The sequence below is a fragment of the Salarias fasciatus genome (genome assembly GCF_902148845.1).
Source record: "Salarias fasciatus chromosome 7 unlocalized genomic scaffold, fSalaFa1.1 super_scaffold_4, whole genome shotgun sequence".
In the NCBI taxonomy this organism is placed as follows: domain Eukaryota; kingdom Metazoa; phylum Chordata; class Actinopteri; order Blenniiformes; family Blenniidae; genus Salarias; species Salarias fasciatus.
Window position 1 is genome coordinate 12,008,151 of NW_021941229.1, and position 22,879 is coordinate 12,031,029.

General features: G+C 41.9%; 1 pseudogene; it reads left to right on the plus strand.

The window, feature by feature from the left end:
- Positions 1-22,879, plus strand: part of LOC115383436 (matrix metalloproteinase-17-like) — a 107,793-nt pseudogene that overhangs the window by 75,694 nt on the left and 9,220 nt on the right.

A 22,879-nucleotide genomic window follows, 5' to 3' on the forward strand; every position in this document is an offset into this window, starting at 1 on the left:
ACACACACACACACACACACACACACTCTCTTTGGTAGATTAGCGGCAAACACGTTTCGGAGCCTGTTACGGCCCTGGGGCCGTCTTGTGTCTGAGTGCTCTCCTGCTCTGCACCTCACCTCCCTGGTTCCGATCAGCCATACCAGGTCAATCAATCAATCAATCAATTTATTTTTGTATAGCCCAGTATCACAACAACAGTTGCCTCAGAGGGCTTCAAGATGTTACATTTGTCGGTAAAAGTAAAAACAGTGAATAAGCATAATGGTAATATGTCAATATTTACAGTAACGAGACAGAACGAAGCAACCACCGCCTTCGACCCTCACATCCGGCAAGAAAAAACTCCAAAAACCCAGTGGGAAAAGAAGAAATCTTGGGGAGAACCACAGTATGGAGGGATCCCTCTCCCAGGGACGGACAGCTTTGGCAACAGCTAGCATGAGACAATAAGAAGTAAAGCCTAGGACAATGTTGAGGACAGTTCGTTGGACGGTCCAGCACAAGAACCACGGATCCCAGCAGTAGAACCGAAGCCAGTCCACGGGCAGGACCGACAGGGGTGTCCTCCCGGTCCGGACGGAGCTTGTTCATAGGCCTTCGTAATAGTGGAGTCAGCAACTGAAACTGGAGAAGACTCCCCCTCGAAGGGGGGGACAGCAGGTGAAAAGCAATGAACGGACTAAAGGGAATAACATTCAGACATTAGAGGACAGGGCTCAGTGCACCGTACTTCCCACAGCGTTCTAGCTCCTGGGGCAGCTTTGTGGATACTTAACTGTTTAAACTAGTATTTAGTTAGTATAGTTTAGTTTAGTTTAATTTAGTTTGGTTTAGTTTAATTTTGTTTAGTGTAATTTGGTTTGGTTTGGTTTAGTTTAATTTAATTTAATTTAATTTAGTTTAGTTTAGTTTAGTTTAGTTTAGTTTAGTTTAGTTTAGTTTAGTTTGGTTTACTGTAGTTTGGTTTGGTTTACTTTAGTTTGGTTTGGTTTGTTTTAGTTTAGTTTAGTTTAGTTTAGTTTAGTTTAGTTTAGTTTGGTTTACTGTAGTTTGGTTTGGTTTGTTTTAGTTTAGTTTAGTTTAGTTTGGTTTACTTTAGTTTGGTTTGGTTTGTTTTAGTTTAGTTTAGTTTAGTTTAGTTTAGTTTAGTTTAGTTTAGTTTAGTTTAGTTTAGTTTAGAATCCCTAGCTGACCTGATCATAGGCTGCATCGAAGAGAAACGTCTTGAGCCTAACCTTAAATGTGGAGACTGTGTCTGCCTCTTTGACACCACTTGGAAGCTGGTTCCATAAAAATGGTGCCTGATAGCTAAAGGCTCTTCCACCTAGTGTCCATTTAGAGACTCTAGGAGTCACCAGTAACCCTGCATTTTGAGAGCGAAGTGCTCTGATTGGTTGATAAGGCGTTAAAGCATCTTGGAGATAGGTTGGAGCCATCCCATTTAGGATTTTGTAAGTGAGGAGAAGGATTTTAAATCTAACTCTAAACTCGACTGGAAGCCAGTGAAGAGATTTTAGAACGGGAGTAATGTGTTCACGTCTTCTAGTTCCAGTTAATAATCTGGCGGCTGCATTTTGAACCAACTGAAAGTTTTTTAATACACTTTTTGGGCAGGCTGCGAGAAGGGAGTTGCAGTAGTCCAATCTCGCAGAAACAAATGCATGGATGAGTTTTTCTGCATCGCTTCTAGGTAGAATGTTTCTTATTTTAGCTATGTTGCGCAAGTGGAAATATGCTGTTTTACAAGCCAGGTTGATGTGTGCTTTAAATGAGATATCCTGATCAAATAAGACCCCGAGGTTCCTCACAGTAGAGGAGGAGGATACACTGACGTTATCTAAGGTAATAATCTGTTTGGATAGACACTCTCTCAGTTTATGGGGGCCTAGTATAATGACCTCTGTTTTGCCAGGATTCAGACGGAGATAGTTCGTAGTCATCCAGGTTTTAATTTCTCTGATACAGTCACTGAGTCTGTCTATTTGATTAGTTTGATCAGGTTTCATAGATAAATACAGTTGTGTGTCATCTGCATAGCAATGAAAATTGATATCGTGACTTCTAATTATGTTCCCTAAAGGAAGCATATATAACAGAAATAAAATTGGCCCGAGCACGGACCCTTGAGGAACCCCATAACTGACCTTGGAGCACGGTGAGGACTGTTGGTTAACGTGAACAAATTGGTACCTATTAGATAAATAGGATTTGAACCAGCAGAGGGCTTTTCCTCTGATGCCAACCTCACATTCTAACCTCTGCAGGAGAATATTGTGGTCGATTGTATCAAAAGCTGCACTGAGGTCTAGGAGAACCAGGATTGAGACTAGACCTGCGTCAGCCGCCAACAGCAAGTCATTAGTGACTTTAACTAACGCAGTCTCAGTGCTGTGATAAGCTCTATATCCTGACTGAAATTTCTCAAATAAACTATTGTCCTGTAGGTGGCGGTAAAGCTGTTTAACCACAACTTTTTCCAGGACTTTTGAAATAAAAGGCAGATTTGATATCGGTCTGTAGTTAGCTAGAATATCAGGATCGAGATTAGGTTTTTTCAGCAGTGGTTTGATTACTGCGAATTTAAATGACTGTGGCATATAGCCATTTTCTAGAGAGGTATTTATTATAGTTATGATCGTATTTAAGATAACTGGAAGGATATCTTTGAAAAGCTTAGTTGGAATTGGATCTAGGAGACAGGTTGAGGTTTTAGAAGACATTACAATTGAAGTAATCTCAGCCCCATTTACTAATGAGAAACTATCTAGTATTTCAGGTATTTCAGGTGGAGGCAGTGGCTGGATTCCCTGAGCTTGATCTGAGGAAAGCGCTTCACTGATTTTACCTCTAATGGTTATGATTTTATCATTAAAGAATTTAAGAAAGTCATGGCAGTTTAAAGATTCTGGGATTACTGGTTCCACTACAGTATGACTGGTTGTCAGTCTGGCTACAGTGTTGAATAGAAACCGAGGGTTATTTTTGTTTATTTCTATTAAACGAGAGTAATATAATGTCTTGGCTTTAAAGAGAATTTGTTTATAGCTTAGCAAGCTACATTTCCAGGCCTTCAGAGATTGTTCTGATTTAGATTTACGCCACAGTCTTTCTAATTGCCGAGTTTTTTGTTTGAGAACACGGGTTTCAGAATTAAACCATGGAGCAACGCGCCTGGGTCGATTGGTTTTCAGCTGCAACGGGGCCACTACGTCAAGGGCAGATTTTAGTGAGTGCATAGCACTGTCAACAAACTGATCACTATTATCACCACTGGTCAATAAGCTCATTTCTGTGAGTTCACAAGATAATGCAGCAAATGCAGGCTGGATCAATTCTTTGTACCGAGCCACAGATTTTTCAGATAATGTCCGTATCAGCTGAATTTTATCTTTTTGAGCACAGTAGTCTTCAATCAAAACCTGAAAAGTAATTAAAAAATGGTCTGAGAGAATAGGGTTCTGAGGGAGAACATTTAGGTCACTGACCTCTATCCCATATGTTAAGACCAGATCCAGGGTGTGCTTGTGACTATGAGTGGATTCATCAACATTTTGAGTGAAACCGATACTATCTAATACTGCAATAAACGCATTACTCAAACTATCACCAGAATCATCCACATGGATGTTAAAGTCACCTATTATAAGGATCTTGTTATGAGTCAATACTATATTGCTTAAAAACTCTGAGAACTCAGTTAAAAAGTCAGAGTAAGGACCAGGAGGTCGATACACAATAATTAATAGCACAGCTTTTTGATTCTTCCAATTTGGACAAGTAAGCGTTAGTATTAAGCTTTCAAAAGAGTTGAATTTAACATTAGTTTTGGGTTTAAGAAGAAGACTGGAGTGGGAAATCACTGCCACACCTCCACCTCGACCTGTTGATCTAGCTGTTTGGAAATTAACATAGGTTGGAGGGGTACATTCATTGAGCCTCACATAATCATCTTGCTGGAGCCAAGTTTCTGTTAGAGCAAGGAGATCAATGTTATTGTCACCGATAAGGTCATTAACTAACAGAGATTTAGTGGAGATTGCTCTAATGTTTAGTAGACCACATTTTATGTATTTCCTACTGGAAAAGTTATTCTGTCTTGTACAGATGTTAAGCTTTTTACCCATTGACTTTTTTTTAATGCTTTGAGCACTTTGGACAGACTCAGTCTCTGTTAGCCTAGGTAAACCTCCATGCTTGACTTGTAAAAATCCGGGAGCAGGATTAGTGACGGGATCAACAAGATCAACAGAGGAGTGTTCTACACGACTGCTCTGCGCCCGGGGCTCATAGCTGGATTGTCAATTTAGAGTTCGAAGCCGATCAGCCATATTGTGAGCTAAAAGGGCTGCACCATCCAAAGTTGGGTGGATGCCGTCCCTGCGGATGAGCCCAGGCTTTCCCCAGAAGGTGCACCAGTTGTTTAGAAAAATAACTCCGTTTTCCTCACTCCATCTAGACAACCAGCGATTGAATGATGAAAGTCGGCTATACATTTCATCATTGACCAAATTGGGCAGGGGACCAGAGAATATTACGGCATCAGACATCGACTTAGCCAATTCACACACCGAGGCTACTTGTAATTTGAGCACCTCTGATTGTCTCCGCCGGGCATCATTACCGCCTGCGTGAATCACGACTCGACGGAATCTCCTACCTTCCTGTTTTAAAAGCCTAAGGTTCCCCTCGATGTCCCCCACTCTGGCCCCCGGGTAACACCTAACCTTCACCGCTGGCAGCTTCACGTCTCTAACTATAGAGCTGCCAATCACCAGCGTGTCCAGTTCAGCCGGCGTGTCGTCGCTGAGGGGAGAGAACCTATTGCAGACGTGAAGCGGTTCTTGGAGTGCTACGTGGCGGTGCTTAGCACTAGCCTTCCTCCGGACTGTCACAAACCGGTCCTGGTCTTGTCCCGGCTGCTCGGGACACGCTGCGGGGCTAGGCTTGCTAACACTCCTCTCACTGCGGGAACGGGCTGCGAGCCCTGCCGCTACCTCGCTATAGCTAGCGCTGCCCTGCCCCTCACATCTGCGCAGCCGCTCCTCTAACTCGGTTACCCTGGCCTCCAGCGCTGTCAATACACTGCACTTTACGCAAATACCCCTATCGTCAAGGGAGGCAGGGTTCTGACTCAACATACGGCACACTGAGCAGGAAAGAAAAGAAGACAGAGGGGAGGACGCCATAGCGGTCCCGGCGGACCAAGCTAGTTAGCACGCTAAGCTAGTTAGCACGCCGGTGGCGCTAACGGCGGAGAAGAAATGTAATTCACGAGAGATCGCTTGGTCAATCGGGGGCGAAGTAACCCCGGGGGCGTAAATAACCCCGATTTTTGATTGCTTCGTGAATTAACAGTAATAGCAAGAGAGAGACAGCAAGCACTTCAGTCGCTCGCAGGCTTCTGCAAGCTTCACCAACACGGAAAACACTCACCGGAGTGACGTCAGACGCTCAGACGCTCAGGCTGCGCAGAATTCTCCTGTCAGGTGCAACCAATCAGCCAATCAGCCACAGCATAAGAAGCTGGAGCTGCTGCCAGTGTGGGGTGGAGTCCGATCTCCAGCAGCAGCACGTCCTGATCCAGCTTTGTACTGCCCGGTGTGCCCCTTTTGTTAAACGCTTCGCTGGTTTCTTTTTCCCTTTTGTTTTGTAAATAAACCTCTGCCTTTTTGATGCACCACATCACCCAGCTCCACTGCCTCTCCTCTTGCAACCTCCTGACCGGGATCTGACAACAGCCGATCGTGCCCTCGGCACGTAACAGAGCCACTGGCATATTTTATAATACACTTTCAAAGCATTTGTATATAAATGTCAGACAGAACTGCACACACTCCAGTTTGACATTTCTTTCACTGTGGGGAAGTTGGAGATGTGTGTGTGTGTGAGTGTCAGAGAGAGAGAGAGAGGTGTGCTGGAAAACCTCTCCTTTTAACCAGCTGTATCACATTTCATGGAGAATTTGGGTCATAATTGGATTTTTTCTTTTTTACTTATATTGGTTTATCTTTTTATCCTAAGATTAGATAATCAAAACATCCATGGAATAAATGTCCTTTTTAGTGAGAATGCAGCAACAAAATCTTCATTTTTTTGTGTCTTCGAGCACAGTCTGAATCACAGATGCAGCAGATTTGTGGTCCACACTGGTTCAGTTTGTTGTTTTCCTGCATGTCGCTCCCTGATATGTGGTTATCACACTTATGCTCTACTAAACGCTCGACACAAGAAAAGGCTGTGGAAAGATTCAGCAGCAGTTTGATCTCAGCCTGAAGGATGGAGGCAGCGGTGTGTGTGTGTGTGTGTGTGTGTGTGTGTGTGTGAGTCTGTCTAACCCAGCTGGTGAGTGTGTGATGAGGCCAGGACCTGTGTGGATCTCGCTCCTTTGTTTTCTGGCTGTCGGGGCTGTGAACCATATGCTGGAGGACAGCAGCTCAATCTGCTCCAATTAGACCCCCCACCGAGCCGCGGTGGTGGGACAGGCAGGACCGCGGTGTGGCGCGACCACAGCGTGTGTTCTGACGTGTGGAAGAGAGTGGCAGAGCCGACAACAGCTGCGTAGACGTGGCTCCGGTTAATGGGGGTCAGAGGTCAGAGGTGTGGCCACGTCTACAAAACACACCCTCTTCATTTCTTCTGCCTACATCTGAACACTTCAGTCATTAACTGCAGAATATTGACTTTGTTCTTCAAAGCTAATAGTGAAATGATGTTGATAAACCAGCAATTAATAATTCAGGGTTTTAACCAGCGTGTTAGTCCAGTTAAACGGCCCTCAGTGTGGCGACAAAGTGAAAGTATGGAAAGATTCCTCAGATCTTCAAGGATATTTCTTTCCTCCTCAGTGATGAATCCCGTCAAGGGTGAAATCTGCACTTATTGCATCAAACTTTTTCCGACAGTTTTAGCCCAAACTATTCAGGCTTCTTAAAAGAAAGTTGCTCTGAATATACCTTTTTAATCAGCTCCCTGAAGAAAGCCACAGTCCTGCTAAAATCCTCTCCTGTTCTGCAGCTTTGGGATGAAGCTCCGCTCACCTCTGGATTTCAGTGCTTTGTTTGGCTGTTAAGTTTGTCTTCTCTGCCGTGCTGGAGCGCAGAGGCAGGAGAGGGGGAAAAAAAAACCCCCAGTAATTAAACAGCTCTTAATTCTTCACGTCACACTCTGGCAGCCTCACCTTGCTGCTCTCTCTCGCAGCGTCGTCAGCCAGTCTCTGAGGATCTGCCTCACCGAACGTCAGTTTCCACACGTCTGCATATCCGGCTGCTTGTAGAACAGCAGCTGGCTCTGTTTCCTCAAAGTGATCCGATTTGTAAACTGTTGTTCTGAGCAACTTAGACCAAATCCGAGCCTGAGTATTTCCCTCACTAATTCCCTTCCCCCATCTCCCGGAGCATATTTCTCAGCAGGAGTCTGAATCCCGGGTCCGTTAAGGTCATCTCCTAATGTTTACGATGATGCTGAGTTCTGGAAATCAGGCCACACATTTAGCTGAGCGACTCGCCCCCGCTGCGTGGATTGATGCTCCGCCGTCCATTAGAGCCGCGAGAGGCGGAGTCACAGTGAGATCAAATAAGTGGAGGTCTGGAAGTGCTGCTTCTGATTTGACAGGCGGCATATTGCATCTATTAATTATCACTCAGCCAGCAATCTGCTTATACACACTGATTAGCCAGACCAAAATAAAAGCATCATTAAGCAGGTGAATTTTTCATGACATTCAGGGTGTGTGTGTGTGTGTGTGTGTGTGTGTGTGTGTGTGTGTGTGTGTGTGTGTGTGTGTGTGCGTGTGTGTGTGTGTGTGTGTGTGTGTTAATGGCATAACTTTATGTCTTCCCTGGGGAGAGATCAAAACATTTCATAAAACATCACTTTATATTCACATATCCAGAACCATAAACTCCTAATAGCAGACAGCCATGGTCGATGTTTCATCCTAAATATCTAATGTTTTTCCACTTATTATGTCAAGTTTTCAGACATGACTTTCAGTCGTTTCAGCTACACTGTTTTGCAAAATTGCACATTTCATCAATTGACTTTCTTCCCTCTAACCTCCATTGTTCATTTCCTGATGTTTCCCTGATGTTTACACCGTCGTATCCTCATAATCGGAGCAGTAATAGTGGCGACCGGACCACCCAGTCAGAGTGTTATTTAAATGTTTCAGTGCTTATTGGACTGACGTCAGTACTTGTTCATCTTATTGTGCATAAGTTGATTTTTCAAGTATTTATTCTAGTTTTCTTTGTTCTAGCCAGTATTTACTTTCTTTAACCTCATCAGAACAGCTTCGGTTATTCATCAAAGTGGAATTAGGGAGGTTGTTTTGCAGCATTGTGTGGCTTACCTCAAGCTAACGGAGGGATGTGCTGCACAACACTAGAAGAAGTCCTCGTCTGACTCTCTGTTCTCGTCCTGGAATGGACAGACAGGTGATTTTTTTTTTCCGTCCCTCTCACTTCACCTCCGTGCGACCTGAACTCGGACTAACTAGGTTACAGAAGATGTAAGACGGGACGGACGGATGGGTCAGTGGGTCGATGCACAACAGATGTAAAAAGACAGAACTTATGAAAAAAGAAGAGAGATGAGAGGTGACTTGACCACAGAAACATGACGCACATCGAATGTGACGTCTGTGAAAAGAAGAGCTGGTTGGAAAATGTCTGAGAGGGAACCACAGACCACTGAAGACATTTCAGATCCTCTGCCTTGCTTCAGAGCAATACTCGGAGTTGGTTTAAAGATCGATTCAAAATGTTAATCTCACCTTCAGCAGCACTTGAACAAAAACTTTTGTTGGATCTATTTTTAATCATATTAAATGAAGAATTTGGTGACAGTTTTCACACACAGGAAGGTGAAGCGACGGGACGTCAGTTATAAAAATACACCCAGCTCAGGGTTGATTTGTTTTATTAAGATCAAAGTCAAACTTTCATGGAAGTGCAAAAATATAATGAGGCGAAGTCTGGCTTCGGTCAAAATTGTTACTTCTTCAACTCTCCACAAGTTTAATATTTTGTTTTACTTGACAAGACATGAAACATTCATTTCCCCAAGATTTTGAAATCCTGCTTGATGAAGATTTGCCAACTTGTGTTGAGATTGTTGAAGAGACTCTGTTCAGGTTATGGGATCATAGACGGATTTTGTCTTTGTCTTTGTGAGTTTTGTTGGTCAATAAAAGAAAGAGAAATGTGTGACTGTGCTATCACAGCCTCTTGAAGAATATAGGAAGAAAGCTGAATCAATGAGAGACATGAATCTCTTGATGCTGCAAAATGCTATTACTGTTTATTTTCCAGAGGATTATTGGGAGAGCAATTTAAAGTTTTGTCTTTAAAGGCTGTTTTACGTTACGTCACGTCTCTGCTGTGTCCTCGTTTTCATGCCTCTGCTCCTCCAGACTGATGCTGTCTGTAACGGAGCAGACAATAACAAATTACAGGTACAAAACCAAATAGAAAACGGGGGAGGGAGAAAAATCACGGCAGGAAAACAGCAACAGGATGAGAATCCAGAGGCGATAAACAAACCACAAAATCCACAAACAGCTTCTCAGAACAGACGAGCAGATAAACAAACCTTATCCTCACATGTGAATACATTTATATTTGGTTTGCTCTTCCAATGAGATCAAGTATATATAAAGTGAGACGGAAGTGTTTTTTTTTCCCCCTTACAAAATCAAACTTCACAAAGTACTGAAATCACTTATTTTCATTTTTGTTTGTGGCAAAAAAGAAATCCTGATGTCTCCTTGAATACTGGATGAAATATAAAACAGAACACAGAGTTTTTGTTGCTGAATTTTATTGAGTAGGACAGAAGAAAACTCAAGAGATAAGGGAGGGAAAGGAAAGACTGAACCCTTTATTAAGAGTTTGGTGTTCATATTCATATTTCTTCATGATTTTCCCAAATTAGACACCCTCAGTATATTACAGTCAAAGAATACATGATTAAATTCCATTCTGGAACACTGAGTGCTATTGCCACTGCTGTTTGTAAAGGATTTGTGTAATTTGTGGAAATGCAGACATTTACATTCATTTGTATTCATGTGCACTTTCCTACACACTATGCACTTCTTATTTACTCTCATAGCAGTAGAAACTCGACTGCATCTTATACTGTTGCTTTGAAAAGTTCCAGTCTCTGCATATAACTGGTAAGAAGAAATAGTGAATTTGCTCAGATGCACCGGAAATTGTTTCTAATTTTGTTCAGTCAAACTCTTTCCTACATTTTTTACATATAAATGTCATTTATTTATCTTTTTTCAGACTGACCATTTTGATTGAACCTTTTTTATTCATTTTACCACCATCTACAGTCAGAAAAACCTCTGACTCATGCTCAAATCAAGCACATATGATGTTAAAAGCTGCAGATGTAATAGTGGACCAGAGCATTGCAGGGATTCCCTTCAGATTTGAAGAAATAGCCCCCAGGCTCCCTCCCTCCACCTTAGGCATAGCTGCGCCCCCACATTTTACCCAAGTAGTGAAGAAAGGAGCCGTTACATCAGGCTATGTTTCAAACTTGTGTAATATTTTCAGACTGAGTGAGATCTGATACCACCAGCACCGAGTCCTCATCAAGGTTTAACCTGCAGTCCTGCAGGCTGTGTACAACATGAAGAGAACTGCAGAGTGTGTGTTTTGAGGCTTTGTTATAAAGGATTAGAGGAAGAACCAAGTTACAGCATATTCTCAGGCACAGGGAGAATTTACAGGCTTCACCTAATAAATCACAAATAATTATTTCATGAAAATCCACATAAACAAAATCAACAATACCCTATTTATATTTACATACTTGGGTTAAGAGAAGGAGATATAGGATTAAATAAGCTTTGCTCTTTCAGATATGATTAATATTTGTGTGGTATGAGTGGGTGAATATACACAATGGCTGGAGGGATATTGCTACATTTATACATGAGTGCCATGTAGAATATATATATATATATATATATATATATATATATATATATATATACTAAAATTTATTATGGTCTACGTATATGTCTCAAATTAATTATCATCTAATTCTTATCTGTTTTCTGAGTGAAGCACTTATAAAGCAAAAAAAAAAACATGATCATCAATAAAGAATTAACAAAAAGTCACCTGTATTTATTTTTCTTATATATTTATAAGAAATACACACTACTAAACAGTTAATCTACTGTATGGTGAATATATATCAAATAATGACACTCATTACCATATACAAGAATAGGATGATAATACTTTAATAATCCCTGGGGGAAATTATTCTAACTTCTAACATTTTTCTAAAATGTTATAAATGAGAGTAACAGTCTGATTATTTTATCAGACGTCTTCACATTATTTCCAATACAGCATTAAATACTCTCCATTTTGTTGCTTTTTGTTTTTGTTGCGATGGGACGTGATGACACTGATGTTCAATGTAACCTTCAGGGACATTGAGGAGCAGACTTTTTGTGGGTTGTTGGCTCTGATCGCTGGTTGCTGATTTTTTTTTTTTTTTTTCCTCCTTTTGTCTGATTTTCTCCTGCGTGGCTCAAACCAGTCAGCATTATGTACGTCACGGTGGACTGACTGTTGGCTGTGAGCCACCGCTGCCATCGACATCCTGAATGACCTCAGCTGTTGTGTGAAGTGCATCTCCTGTTGAGTCTTTTTAGAGGATCCAGTTATAAATGAGAATTCTTCTCCCATGCTGACTTGTGTCATTTGGATTTGGGAGTCTTGGGAATATGTCATAATATGCATTGCTGTATTTATTTGGTCTGTTTATTTTCTTCCTCTTATCAGAGATGTGTTATGGTGTGCTGTTCATACCATATTGCATATTTAGTAATCGCATTATTGACAGATGGGAGACGGCAGCATCAGATCTTCAACTGAGGCACATAAAAACATAAGTGTTGAGTCGAGACAAACAAATTTAATTAGTTCCTCGGCAGAGATTTCTGATTAATATATAAATACACCTTTAAATGTCAGATTAAGCTAGACATTTTAAAACAAATACAATGATCGTCATGATTTTGAATTTTTTCTATTTTTTATAAGACAAAATAAGAGCATACCTCCAATTAAAGAACAAAGCATGAAAGCATATTTTTTTTCATAAATCATAAACAACTGTCAGAACTATTGTGATCAAATATCCACAAATTAATTACAGATGCTCAAATTACTGTAATATGAATGACAAAAATGTCTGTTTGATAGCTTTAAACTGTACTTTAAGCATGTGAAAGGAATCAAATCTCTGCTACTGACAACACAAATAATATACTGAGCAGCTTTTGAGATGAATACTTTCTTACTTTCTTTTTAACAAAGCTACCCTTGCTTGTCACTGAGCACAATGTAAGCAGTGTGACAGTAGTTTTACTTGAGTACAAGCTCTGAAGGCTCTTTCAAGCTCTGTATTGTCATCCTTCGTCATGACAGGACAGAAGAAAAGCCATCCTGCAATCAATAACAAACATCTTAGGCTACTATGTGTTCCTTAGGAAAATACTCCACAGAATTTGTGATTCACATGATGTCAAAAAAGTCTGTATTTTGTTTTACAGGCATGTTGGCTGGGCTTAGCACTCCATCCGTCCCCACAGATACTCCGTGAGCTGATCCCAGCTGACATGTTCAGGGTACATCATCAATCAATCAATCAATTTATTTTTGTATAGCCCAGTATCACAACAACAGTTGCCTCAGAGGGCTTCAAGATGTTACATTTGTCAGTAAAAGTAAAAACAGTGAAAAAGCATAATGGTAATATGTAAATATTTACAGTAACGAGACAGAACGAAGCAACCACCGCCTTCGACCCTCACATCTGGCAAGAAAAAACTCCAAAAACCCAGTGGGAAAAGAAGAAACCTTGGGGAGAACCACAGTATGGAGGGATCCCTCTCCCAGGGACGGACAGCTTTGGCAACAGCTAGCATGAGACAATAAGAAGTAAAGCCTAGGACTATGTTGAGGACAGTCCGTTGGACGGTCCAGCACAAGAACCACGGATCCCAGCAGTAGAACCGAAGCCAGTCCACGGGCAGGACCTGTAGTTTGACAAAGACAATCACATCCACGTTAATGGGCAATTTTAGAGACACCATGGAAGTACCCACAGAGAAATGTCACACACAAAAAGGCCCCCAAGCTCAGACTTGAACCAGGGATATTCTCACTTTGAGTGCTGACCACTACACTGGCATACGACCAACGGACCGGCCCATACCTGCTTATTTGCATCCTGTAAAACCAACTTCCTCCACAAATTGGTGTAAAACATTCTTCTTGTCTGTTGATACTTTTGGCATCAACCGGGAATTCAGGCTCTCGACTAAAGTGCGTCATTTATCACTTTATAACTCAGTCAGATAAATCAAAGGTTTGTGATTAGCTGAACATGAGGCATTCCCCGCAGCCGTGTGAGCCAGATAACTTTGATTCTCTGTTTCTGATGATGTTCCACCACACTCATCCTCACTGCATCGTCCATAAACATGTAGCCCTGAAGGCGAACCTCGGGGCATCCAGGAGGGGCTCTGATGTTCTGTAGCCAGGCTTTTAATCGATCTTCTATGAGTCCTCTGATTGAAAATTTTGAGGATGGGAGGATTTGAAGTCGGGTTTTGAGGTCTTGTGAATGAAACTCTTTAAATTCTATTCTCGGTGTCGGCGATGAAAACTTTTGGGAAGATAAAAAGCTGCTTAATGGGTCAGTGGTGATTCTGGAAGAACAAAGACTGAACCCTGAAGAACTGGACCGTCTGCAGAGCTGCACAAATGTCTGCTCTGTCCCTCTATCTGTCTCTGCCTCGCCAAATGAATCCAGTTAATTCACACAATTCTCTGTGCTCCGACTTTGTCCACAGGCATTATGTCTATTCTGTCAGCTTCAAGTGAACCTAAACATGATGATCCGGCACATCCTCTGCTCTGAGCCGCTGCTCTCTCTCTCTCCAGCCTTCCTTTTGTTCACCTGTACCATGCGCTCCTGTAGATTAGAGCTGGCATTTGCTTCCTGAACACCTCAGGTGGATACTGTAAGCGCGGGTCCGTGCACGGCGCCGAGGCCAACCTGAGGTTAACGGAACGCAGACTTGAATCGAGCCACCAAGGAACTCTTAAGCTAGCTTGGCTCGACACGCTCGCTCTCAATGTTTTTGCGAATGGAAATCTCCAAGCTCCAGGTTTTTGTCTTGCTTCACAGAGTCAGACAAGGAGTTTTGGAGGCTTTTTCTTTTCATGTTCCGGCTGAACATGGAGAGGAAGTGCTTCAATAGCCTACAGCCTCTTCAGGTGTCTTTCCACACTCACATTTTGATTGGCGACTCAGGGACTCCGGCGGTATTACCACAGTTATCTCTCTACACCACACACCTAGCAGCATTCAGAGCCTCCTGAGCCGTCTGTCATGCCTCTTAATTTTCCACCACAAGCAGATGAGTTAAGAAACACCTGAACAGGGCTGAAAGGTCACAGTGGTGACTCTTTGCTTGGGCCCTTTGAGAAGTTCCTTTACTAAAATTCACACAGAATCCATTTCTATAATTGAAAACCTGCATTGACCTAAATACATTTGACCAATGACACAGAGGCATTTGTCATGAAGGGATGAGGCAGTTTACCTAAAATGCATTTACACACCAAGCAGGCCTGCAGCTGTAGAAAGGGAAGAACTTCTATACAGTTTGGCTCAACCAAAATATCGTAATGGTTCTGCCTCTTTGATAAAACTAGAATATACAGCTGTATTCACTGAGTCTGTCTGTTTTCGGATCTATTGATTGATCACAATGTTTCATCAAGCTCAGGGTCACTGGGCCCTGAGAAAATTAACATTCAGCAACAAGCCGGTTACATCCTGGAACAGATCGCCAGTCCATCACAGGGCAAACAATGCAAAAAGAAACACATGCCTTGACATCGACATTCAAATAGAGACTCTAATTCACTCAGAATGCCCACAAAAAAATCAATGCATCCACAGGGAGAACATGCACACTCGACCCAAATGACCCCCAACACAGTGCAACATAGAAGATTGACACCCCCCCACCCGAAGGAGAAATATTGATATTTTTTTTAAAATGAAATAACCCATGAAATGTTATAAAAACACAATATAATAAAAAAGCAATATTCTTTAACCCAATAGTGTCCTTCCGACTGCTTCACACCCAGTGACCTCTGGGGTCAAGATGACCCCACCTGCCTTTACTGTGTTTTCAAGCAAAAAGTAGTGATCATGTTTCAGTTCTGTGTTACACCTTTCGTCTTTCTCCAGTCACACCCATGACTACCAATTTCTCATTTTGGAATTTAGGGTCAAAAGTCTTTGTTCACATAAAAGTATACCTGGACTTTGAGTGAAAATTGAAAAGAAACGATTGAAAAAAGTATTAATTATTTTGACTAATTACACTCTGGCCTATTTCACACTGTTTTTTTCTTCCTATGGCTTCACTTAAGTCAATTCAATTCAGCCTTATTTACATATCGCTACGTACAACATGGTCATTTCTCAGCACTTTATCGCGAAAAATCCAACTTTGAGCCTTTGCAGAACCAGACTCAGAGGTGGCGGCTTTCTGCTCTTCCGGTTGGAGAGATGGGAGAAGACAGATGGATCAATCAAAGGCAAAGTTTGTCAAAAAACATGCATGAGTACTTTGAACTCGTGCTATCGGTGTAAATGTGAGTCAGTTCCACTGTATCCATGAACACAGCCTTCCATTACACCTGTTTAAACTGTGGCAGTCATTTCAACTGTGATGACAAATGTACATTTACTTCACATTCCTTCTAGTTTACTCATGAAATCTTGTTTGTAGAATGTGTGTTTATAATATTTCATAGTTATAAAATGCAGATGACACCCAGCTCTACCTGTCCTCCACTACCAACGGCTGATCCTGTTTTTATTTGTTGTACCTTGAATTTGCACTGAAGCATTTCTGTCATTTAAATTGATCTATATCTATCTTAAAATTGGGTGCAAAAATGTGTTTTTGATAAAATGATTTATAGTTGTACTCTTACCACATTCCTTAAACCAAGAAGACCTATAGCTCCAGGTGGAACCCATAGCTCCACCTGGCAGTGGAATTTCCCCCCTCCAGCCACTGATCATGTTCTGAACCCCAGATCCAGAATGTGTTTTTCAGATCTTTTCCAAATTTTAGTCCCTTCGTCCTTTGCATTTTATCTGTTGGTCTGCCATATTTAGCAAAATCTGTCAAGTATTTGAGAAATACAACAGCCAAGAGAACATTTATGTTAACTTGCAGAGCAATGATATAACATATTAAGAAAAAGTATCAACCTGACTCCAACTTTTTTCGTTCTGGTTCTCTCCCTCCTTGAAGTTCAACCCCGCAGGGAGAAACTCCACCATAATTTGGAAACCACTGATTTAATAATTGCTCTGCTGTTTATCTTTTATTTTCTTTTATTTTATTCACATTTTTCTTTGTTTTCCACCACACAGTCCTCTCCTAGCTTTTGTTTTGCTTCCCAATTATCATCTTCATCTTCATCTCTTCCAGACTCTCACGGGATGGATCTGTTCGCGGTGGCGGTCCATGAGTTCGGCCACGCCATCAGTTTGGTCAACACGTCGGCCATCGAGTCCATCATGAGGCCGTACTACCAGGGTCCCGTGGGAGACCCTCTGAAGTATGATCTACCCTACGAGGACAAAGTCCGCGTCTGGCAGCTTTACGGTACGAGGGCCCATGTGGCCATCTGAAGTGTGTGTGTGGAATTTTAAAGAGGGGTGAAGACGAAGTAAATTGGTTGCATTTCATTATTGAAACTGCCTGAGGGGTTTGGATCACAACACACACACACAAAAATTGTATTTGATTAGCACTGATGACGCTGTAAAACCAAGTAAAATGTCAGGTAACAAAGAGAAGCTCCTCAGCAACATGAAAGTAACAGCATGTATGAAACTAATGAGAAGTCACTATTTTATGTCACGCTGTTGGCATTACTCTGTCATATCTACTGGTGCTCAGTGCAAATGTTTGTCATTAGTATTATCCAATTACATACACATTATTTAAACAATGCAGCGCACGCTGGCTAAACTGGCGCTTCATCCAAAGTTCCACAGTAGCAACTGGATGTCAAGCACACTTCAGCCCCCTTTTGATGTCTGATCAATGCCGCTTAATGGTCCATAATTTACTGAAACCTCCTCTGCTGACCATGACTCATGATCCTCTGCTGTAATTATTATGTGTGTGTCTCTTGGCGCGGCGGTGAAACACCCATTTGTTAGCGGCGGCTCGGGAGGGGTATTATACTGATACCTCCTTTTTCCCAGAGGTAGCAATTGATGAGCTCTGTAGAGCAAGGTTATTGATTTAATGAAGACATGGACGGAGTTAATTGGACCTGGTTATGCATGTGACTTTATCATGCCTTTCCCTGACGGTGAAAGTGGTGGTGTGAAGCGAGAGACAGGAGATGATTAGCATGAAGGAGAGAGGGAAGTCCAGGAATAAATGATGAGGTGATGAGTTCTGAATCAAAGCAAATGAAGTAAGAGATGAGACAGACTTTAAGGAGGAGAAGATGCTGAAAAATATTCACGAATGAGTTGGAAAAGGGAATAAATAAGTGGGATTGTAGATTGGTTTGTTGTGCCTTTCATTGAGTCTTGTGGGACTTTTCTTTTTCATTTGATCTGTTCTGTCTCAGGTGTCAGAGACTCAGTGTCCCACACAAACCAACCAGGCAGCTCCTCTCAGACAGCTGAGCCCCCCGTCCTGCTGGACCTTCCTGAGAACAGGTCCAACATCCTGTAAATACTACATTTACAGACCTTTCCTGTCTTTCTCATGAATAATGTCCTCCTCATTAAATGTAATTGTGTATTCTAGTATCATTCACGACAATAGTTATGAAGCCGTCCAATGATCAGAAGTAGAAACTAGAATTTGGCACTCAGAGAGCGCAGACCTCCGCCATGCCGCACGCTGCACGCTCCCTGTCGGCGGGCCTGCCCAACTATGTGAAGACTGCCCTATCACTCAATGAGAAAGAATCCTTTAAAAAATTTCTGGATCCAGACAGTGATCCGGATCATCATCAAAATTTAATGGATTCTAAGTTAGCCCAAGACCCACCTTTCCACAAAGTTTCATTGCAATCCGTTCATTACTTTTTCCCGTAATGTTACTAACAAACAAACCAACAAACCGACATGATTCCATAATCTGCTTGGCGGAGGTCATTATCACCTTTCGGAGAATTATCATCTTTCTGTGAACGTGAGCGTGAATGGTTGTTTGTGTATGCGTTAGCCCTGCGACAGACTGGCGACCTGTCCAGGGTGTACCCCGCCCTCGCCCGCAGTAGCTGGGATCGGCTCCAGCCACCCGCGACCCTGAAATGGAAACAGCGGTATCGAAAATGAATGAAATGAATTAATTATTTAACAAAACATGATATGAGCACAATAAATTGACTTATCCGTTTTATCAAAATACTCAAGACATTCATTGCACAATTTCCTAATTCCGTTAGTCAGTTATACTAATGTACCTCTGTAACGCTACTAAAAGACACCCTGTATTTAAATCATATAGAAAGCCGGTTTTTAATTCTGTAATAATGCTCTTTGATGATGGTTCAGGTGGTATTTACTGCATTCATCACTCTGCTGCTTGTCCTTAGTTAGAGAAATCAGTTTATTCTGATTTTATCCTTTATAGTGGCATAATTACGTTATGAAAACTTTTTAAGCTTCATGCTTTCTCCTTGCTTCCACTGAGACGTCGTGGAATCTATGAATCTATGCATGAGTGCAAAGCATTTTTTTTGTAAAAAAGAAATGTTTTCTTTCTTGGAGCTTGATATGAAGTCGCGAAGCACCAACAAAGCAAATTCGCCAAGAGTCAGAGAGTGAGCTTGGGAGACAGCCCATCTAATTAACTAATTTCCTGAAGAAAATTGGGCAGCTATCAGCTGGTAGGTTTTTTGTTTTGTTTTGTTTTGTTTTATTTGTCTTTTTTTTTCTTTTTAGGTTCATGAGCATAATTGCACAAAATTTTATCCATTTATGTATTTTGAGCATGTGTTTGTGCTCAAACTCCCAGCCCACTGAGATGTAACCTTTAAAAGTCTCCCAAGAGCTCCAACAGCAAGAACAAATAAAAGAAGAAAAAACATGAAAATATTTTCATCCTGAATGTTCATAATTCCAGTTGGTTCCACAAATCACACACATAGATCAGATGAATGGTGAAGTCAAACAAGTGTTGGAATTTTTAACCACCTTTGTGACATGTTTTTAGATGTCCTCCAACTTTATCATGTATTCCATCATGTAAGGAAAAACTAGACATGAGGCCTGACGAGGCCACCAGTGCCACCACTGGGCAGCGGTGTGTCGTTAACAGAGCTCTGAATAGAGACCTTTGTTGGTCATTTAAGGCCTGGCGGGCTCCCACCCTCAGCTCCGTAGTGCTAATGGCTTCATCATTGACAGGCCGGCCACGTTGGTGCTTTAAATCGCTTAAAAACCTCGGGGATAAACGCTCCACGGGGATCTCACCATGCCGTCCTGATAGCCTCTCTGCTTCTGTTTAGTTTGATCCTCATGAGTCATGCAGTCGCAGGGATCGACATGAGAGGCAACATGTGGGTGTGTAGAAATATGAATATGAAAGCATGGTGGGCAGGATCTCCATGATCGTCAATGAAAGCATTAAAGGAGGGACCTTATGAATGGAGCACATCTTGCCATCCAGCAGATGATGTTTTGGTCGTGATTATCTCTGATCAGGCTTGAGGATCATAAATGTCCAGTGTCACATAAAAGATTATTATCCTCCCTCCGTCTTTCCTGCTCCTCTCTTCCAGACTGGCACGCGATGCCCCCAACAGATGCACCAGTCACTTTGATGCAGTGGCCCAGATACGAGGGGAGGCCTTCTTTTTTAAAGGTACCGCCGCCCAAAACAGACCACAGATCAGTGCCATGTAAATACCAAGAAGTTATCTAAATGCGCCACGGTGGCAAAAACAGCTAATTTCAGAAAGAGGGGATGAATCAGGGATGAGAATGGGAGATAAAGAGAGATGCAGTGGCTGCAGATGCCCAGCTGAGCTGGTTGAGCCCTGCTGAGAGGCTGCAGTCCACAGATTACATCAGGCTTTCATGCCTGCCCTCTGGAGGAATGACCCCTGGCCTCCTACTGACAAAGGAAACAAGAAACAGACTCTCATACCTTTAGCAGGAAGTGTTAGTGAAGTGCACTGAACTTTAACTGACATCTCTACAGACTTTTCACTTTTTTCTTTTTAATGTATGCAATGAAGCAGTTTAACTCACTGGAAATTACAAGTTCACAGATTCTTATGATATTTAAAAAGTGAATTGAATTTAATCAGCCTGCTGCATTTTGAATCAATCCTTTTAACTTCACACTGATCCTTGTGACATATGTCTGTTTCGTTTCTGGGGATGTCTGATGTCTCTAATTAAAGATAACCTTGAACCCCTATCTTAGACGTTACCAGATGACTAATCTCTGCTGCAGGCTCTGGTGAAAGTGGGTAAATGCTGGGATAGATTGCTTATTATCTGCAGTTCATCCTGATTTAGATCTTTAGAAAGTCAAAGGTCAAAAAAGACACTCAGGCCAGAATTGGGTCAACGTTCACAATTCATGAAAATGTTTCTACAAACGTCCACATAACAAACTAAAACAAAATGTGTTTGTCGTCTATTGAAAGATCACGATACCAAGCTGGTTTGTTTCTCGTAGGGAAGTATTTTTGGCGGCTAACGAGAGAGAAGCAGCTGGTGTCGCTGCGTCCTGCTCAGATCCATCGCTTCTGGAGAGGCCTACCAACCAACCTGGACAGCATGGATGCTGTCTGTGAGCGGCCCAGCGACCACAAAATAGTCTTTTTCAAAGGTGCGGCACCCACAGCAGGCAGCATTGCAGTGTGTGTTTGGATCTTTAGATGAGACATTTTCATTTGAGATATATCGTTGAAGTGAAGAATCAAGAGTTAATTTCACATTCATTGAAAATATTCTGGCAGAAAAGATGCTTTGCAGTTCTGCAGTTGTTGAGTGTCTTATTTTTTCAGATACATCATCCAATTGTCTGCTGTGTGTTTTTTTTCTTAATGGTTTTCAAGATCGTCACATTGATTTTATCTCGTCTTCAGGGCTAAAATATTGGGTGTTTAAGGACAATATCGTGGAGGAGGGTTACCCCCGTCCAATCAGTGACTTCGGTCTGCCATTGGAAGGCGTGGACGCCGCCTTCATTTGGCTTCACAACGACAAGACCTACTTCTTCAAGGATAACCGCTATTGGCACTACGACGACCACCTGCGCCGCATGGACCTGGGCTACCCTAAAGACAGCAACCTGTGGAAGGGGCTCCCTTCACAACTGGACAATGCCATGAGGTGGTCAGATGGTGAGTAGCTGTCCGGACAGGCCTGGGGAAAGTCTTTTAAGGTTGAGATTATGACGGGTTTGTGAATCCTTCCAGTAGAGCAGCAGGTCGTAATTCCTGTAGTTGATGGGGTGTTTAATAATAGAGAGGATCTCCTGTTGGGTTTGGTCAGTGTAAAAGTCTCGGAGTGGAGGTAGAGGTCTTCTTATGATGTGTTCTGCCTTCCTCACCACATGCTGCAGGTCTCTCCACTTCTCCTTTAAGGCTTCCTTAAAGTTGGAGCAGATCTGATAGAAGCAGCTAAACTGACTTCATATTTTTCCTTTTTTTAAATAAATATCATCACACTTAAACCAGTATACCAGTATAAACTGGTACTTTGCTGAGACGTTTCATTTTGACGCTTTGTCAATGACGGCCTTAAGGTTTGTTAAGCTACATTGAGATAGTAGCTCAGTTGGTAGAGCGGGCCGTCTTATAACTGGAAGGTTGGTGGTTCGATCCCCGCTCCTGCAGGAGTAAAACTGTCATTGAGTCCTTGGGCAAGACACTTCACCCACCTTGCCTAAGTGTGAATGTGGTGGTCGGAGGGGTCGATAGTGCAGATTGGCAGCCTCGCTTCCGTCAGTCTGCCCCAGGGCAGCTGTGGCTACAATAGTAGCTTACCACCACCCAGTATAGTGTGAATGGGTTAATGTGATATTGCAGTGTGAAGTGCTTTGGCCTCGTCATGCAGGGTAAAAAGCGCTATACAAGTGTAGTCCATTTACTAAAGCTGAAAGCCCTTTTCTTAAGCATTGAAGAATCGATGTGCCTCAATAAATGTCATAAACGAAACAAACCCACAATAACGCCCCATCACACAGTTTTAAGAACTGATGCCTGTTGGCAGTGTGGAATTACGCATCATACTCCACAAACTAATACGTTTTGCTCATAGTGAGGCTCTGACTATTCTTCCCTTTAGAATTATCATATACAACATTTTTTTTTCTTTTGTTTCATTTTGTTTTTAATCAATGATATGACTCAATTCTCAGGACCAAAACACACAACTCTGAGAAAGGACTCTACTTTTATAAGAAAGCACATTCTTAAAAAAATATTGCAAATTACATAGAGAGTTTGAAAAATCAAACACGAGTTAAATACTGGCAAAATAACCTAAGCCTCTCATAACAGTGACATAATACTGATGCAGTGATTCTCTGAGAAACCTCCTCTAAACAAACGTATGCATATTACAGCTAGATTGCTGTTTTTAATAATACACAATATTGGTGCTCAAAATGAGATTATAGGAGGCTGAAATTGGAGGTTAGGGAAAGCCAGTGATACGTTTTAAAGTGTGTTTTGATTAAAATTTCAAAACAAAGACTCTCCTATTGATGGAATTCAATGTACGGATGATGAATCACCAC